Source organism: Octodon degus, unplaced genomic scaffold (assembly GCF_000260255.1).
Source record: "Octodon degus isolate 3935 unplaced genomic scaffold, OctDeg1.0 scaffold00003, whole genome shotgun sequence".
In the NCBI taxonomy this organism is placed as follows: Eukaryota; Metazoa; Chordata; class Mammalia; order Rodentia; family Octodontidae; genus Octodon; species Octodon degus.
Genome location: NW_004524579.1, coordinates 20,193,074 through 20,197,999, shown reverse-complemented (window position 1 = coordinate 20,197,999; position 4,926 = coordinate 20,193,074). Strand labels below are relative to the sequence as shown.

The 4,926-nt window shown below is 41.6% G+C and overlaps 1 pseudogene; it reads left to right on the top strand.

Moving 5' to 3' along the window:
• The first annotated feature begins 3,030 nt into the window (after positions 1–3,030).
• Positions 3,031–4,478, top strand: LOC101591564 (annotated as a pseudogene).
• Positions 4,479–4,926: the final 448 nt, after the last annotated feature.

The following is a 4,926-nucleotide window of genomic DNA, read 5'->3' as shown; positions in this document are numbered from 1 at the left end:
ACATTTTATAAGATTATTTTATAATTGCACAGGAATCAGATAAAAGAGTGCAGGAAATCTGTCTACACACTACGGATCAAAGAATCTATCTGAGGATCTGGATCTTAATACCCTATATGAGTGCAGTTGAAAACCTAGCACACATAGCTGCCTGTCACAAGTCCAACTGGATGCACGGAGTCCATGACGGTGTCTCATGCAGGCCCCCTTTGTGCATCAGGGAAGGCTAAAATCTCATTGGTGGAAGCTAGAAACTGTCAGTGAGATGAAGGATCTGCATTAGCAGGCTGAGGGATCTACACTGCTCAAGGTTAAAATCAGAGCTTCCTCAGAAATACAGTACCATCCTCAGTAATAGTGAAGTTCTAAGCTCCTCCAGCAAGGAGAAAGACAGTCCCCATCAGGCAAGCCAGTGTGACAAGCTTCTCCTGAAGGCTGAGCAGTGCGCCTTCTTCCTTCCCAGAGCCAGGAAGTGATGCTCGATATGAGGACGAGTGCTCCCCTGAAATTAGCTGCATGCATTCTTAGCAACAAGGGCCTGAGCTCCTCCTCTGACAAGAACATCCCAGTTCACCAGGAAAACCAGCATGACAAGGTCACCCAGCAGAGTAGCGCAAGAGAACCAGCAGCTTCCAAAGGCTCCCACAGCTTCTCCAAATAGCTCCCCTAACAGCATCCTAACAGCTTCCCCAGTTCTGCCTCTTCCACTGCTGGCAACAATCCTCAGGTGGACCTCCCACAGCCAGCACTAAGCTGGTCCAATTCTGGTAAGTGTAACAAGTTGGCTACAATTAGCAATCCACTAAACAATATATCTGGGGCTACACTACTGGAGAGTTAGCATATCACGTACAGCATAGATGTGAGGATAAAAAAAAAAGAAATGTGAAAAATATTCAATGGATTATTGCTTAAAATTTAACCTTCATGAGCAAATAAAACCCAAAGTGGAGTGTGGTGGTGCACACTTGTCATCCCAACACACAACAAGTAGATGCAGGAAGATAACTGTAAATTTGAGGCTAATCTCAGCTACATAGTGGGATCAAGATCTCACTAAGCCTACACTGCATAGTTAAATGCTCTCACACCCCTCAATTTAGCCTTCAACACCTTTGAAGCTTTCTTCTAGTTCTTTCCACATCTTTCTATTTGTAACATAAAAAGGAAATCAAATTAGTTTTAAGTTTGTCACAAGCATTATGGATGTTCCTACCTGAATAGGAGAATAGTGGAATGTAGAAAAGAAACAGCATAATTAACTGGTAACTTGGGGTTGGATTTTGCAAATTTAAGTCTTTTACCACCACTTAAAACCATCGTGAAGTAAAATACAGTGTGGAACTTTTCTGAGACAGACTTGTGCTGTACCTTTTGAGTCCCTAAAATGGTGCAGTGTTTCTTGAGGTGGAGTCATCCATAGACAGTCACTGCTGTGGGAGCAAAGAAGACACAATCATAGTACAGGGAGAATGTTCCCAACAACATTTTCTAAAGGCAATAAACGTAGAAGAACTAAGGAGGACTCTGAGGAGTTCACTGGGACTTTGCAGAGCTTCAATCTGTGGGACTAGCGTGAGAAGGCATAAAGCTTTCATAGTATCAATTAAGCACTTTGGAGAAGAATCCAGGGGCCTGGAGGACTGGTAATCTCTGACCCTTAGCCCCCAGCATGCAGGCATACAGCTAGTGCTGGTGCCAGTCCAAACTTTTAAGAACTAAGGAGGAAACTGAGTAGTCCACAGGAACTCTGCAGAGCTGTGATGTGTAGGCACAATGCACACACGTGTTGAGCTTTCCTGGTGCCTGGTAGATTCATTTAAGAACTTAGGAAACTATAGGTGGCCTGCAGGATTCTGGCTAGCTGTCTCACTTGGCTCTCAGCACACAACATGGAGCATGTGCTGCCACTGGTCCAACACTTTTAAAACTTAGGAAGACTCTTGGTGGCCCATAGAATCATGGTGAATTATACCAATATCCATCACCTACACTGAAGCTTTGTTGAGTATCAGCCAGGAACCTGCACTAGTAGTGAGAGCCCAGGGGAGTCATACACACTCCCCATTACTGACACACATCTCAACACTCTCCCAACACTGCTAAGTCTGATTGATTACTGGGAGCTTCAAAAATGCCAAAACTCAGGAGAAAAAGGCAATGTCAAGCCTCTAGCCGATGCAGAATAAATGTAGAAAACAAAGACACACAAGAACTTGGAAATCACACACTTGAAGTTCCTTAAATGATAGCAACTGAAATAAAGATACAGGTTTATCAGGCTACAGAAGAAATAAAATCAGAAATATCTCAGATCAAAAAAAATGACAATAATTGTGAGAAACTGCTCAGCATAGCTAAAGAAGATAGATTAAAAAATAGAAAATAAAAAATGATGGTAACACTGAATGAACAACGCAGAAAAGAATTAGAATGCATGAAGCAGATGCAAACAAGTATTCACTCAATTAAGAACTCCATTGAGATCTGGCAAAACTGCTAGAATGAAACTGAAGATAGACTTTCAGACCCCAAAGACAGCAGACCAGCTAGTGAACACGAAAGGAAAGATTTCATAAAGCTAACAAGGAACCAGGAAATAACAATTCAGCAGTTACAAGCTGACACAAAGAAAAATAACATAAGAATAATAGGTGTCAATGGAGCATCAAGAGACAGGACAATTGATATAAAGACTGTTTGCAGAAGTACGAGCAGAAAATTTTCCAAAGATGAGAAAAGAACCTGACATACACTAAAGTGAGGCAAACAGAATTCCATAAGCCAGAGTCAATATAAATCGACACCTAGATACATAATCATCGAGATCTCAGAAATTCAACAAAAGAATAGAATATTAAACGCTTCTAGAGTGAAGAAACAGATCAACTACAATGGAAAGCCCATCTGAATCATAGCAGATTTCTCAACACAAAACATCAAATCAAGAAGAGCTTGGAGAGAAGTATTTCAGGACATGAAAGAAAGTAACTTCCAACTTAGATTGATGTACCCCAATGGTGAGATAAGATGCTTCCACGACAAGACAAAAAAATGAAGAAATTTATGACCACCAAACCAACCCTGCAGAGTACTCACAGGTATTCTACAGAGACAGAAACAACTGCAGCTTCAAGAACAACACAAAAGAAAGAACAAACAGAACACAAGTAATTAAAAAGAGGAAAAATGTATGGAACCAACAGCAAGAAAATAACATGACAAAGAGAAGCCAGTGCATATCAGTTGTAACCATCAATGTAAATGGCTTCAATTCAACAGACTAGCAGAGTAGATTAAGAAATAAAGTCCAAGCATATCCTGCATAAAAAAACATATTTAACTCAGAAGGAAATTCACAGACTGAAAGTCAAAGGATGGAAAACAATACTCCATGAGTAGCTGTTCTGGAGGCCGACAATATCAACTTCAAACTAAAAACTATTCAAAAAAATAAAGACAATCATTACATAATTGTTAAGGGAAAACAGCAAGAGGAAGAGATAGAAAGAATATATATATATATATATATATATATATATATATATATATTCCAATATAGGAGTACCCACCTACATAAGATTTTTTTTTTTAATTTTTAGGGCAGAGTCTACAGGGTCTCACTGTGTAGAGTGGACTCATGGTGATCCTCCTGTTTACAACCTCCCAAGTGCTAGGATTCCAGAGATGTGCCACCACACGCATGGCAGGCCCAGGTTCACACAAGACAAATTTTAACATACATGAAAAATCAAATAAGCAATAACACAATAATAATACAGTTGTGATGGGAGAACACTGCAGCTGCAGCCCCTTCAGCGCACACTTAGTATCCTTCCTCCTGGATGCTCCCCACAGCCACCACAGGCATTCAGAATGGCCAACAGAGACTTGCGTAAGACCTGAGCCAGGAAGTATAACAGAAGATTGAGAAACAGTGACGCTGACCTGAAGCAGATGGATAACCACCCAGTGCATCAAGGACATGGGACGGGCCCAGGCCAGGAAGGAGAACTTCCGGAACTGACTCAAGGATAGCACGATGCAATGTGAGTTCATTAATGGCCTGTACCTTGAGGGCAAGGACCCCGTGCAGAAGCTCCAGGCCTCCACCATAGCTTTCAAGTAGATGGAGCTGATCTCTCAGTTCCTGTAGGCAGCTGGGTGCTAAGGCATCAACACCACTGACATCTTCCGAACTGTGGATCTCTGGGTAGGAAACAACATGACCTATGTACAGCAGAAATTGATGAATGTGGGTGGGCTGGTGCTGGACAAAGTAAGGATGGGCCCAGGGTGATGGGCTGTTCTCTGGGCACTCCTAGTAGTTTCCTAAGAAATCCAAGGAGAACCCTCAGAACTTCTCAGACAATCAGCTGAAAGAGGGCAAGAATGTGATTGGATTACAGATGGGCACCAACTTCGGGGCATCTCAGGCAGGCATGAATGGCTACAGGATGCCATGCCAGATACTCTGATTCTGCCCGCCCATGAATATACATATAATTCCTAGAGGACCCCACGAAGCTCTCAAGCTTCCCTCTGCTGGGAGAGGCATCCGCTTCTCCTATCACTTCTGGGAGTGCCTCAGGGCACCTCTCTCCTTGTTCTTACTAGTACATTCCTTCTTCACACCCATCAAAACTGGACCAACTTTTCCCCTGGGAACAATATTTGTGGTGGTCTTTGCCTTCCACTCCCACCATTTCAGTCCTCCATCTTGTCTCCATCTTGTCCTCTGAATAACAATTATGAAGACAAAATGGGCAATGTATTAATTATTGTAACTGTCCTACTAACCTGTTTTGAAACTGTTTCATTGATATTTTATCTTTTTCTCATTAGAATGATTTTAAGAAAAATAAAATAAAATAAGAAATTCTGTATCACTTGTAATTTTTTTCTCTTTTAATACTGTTTCGTATT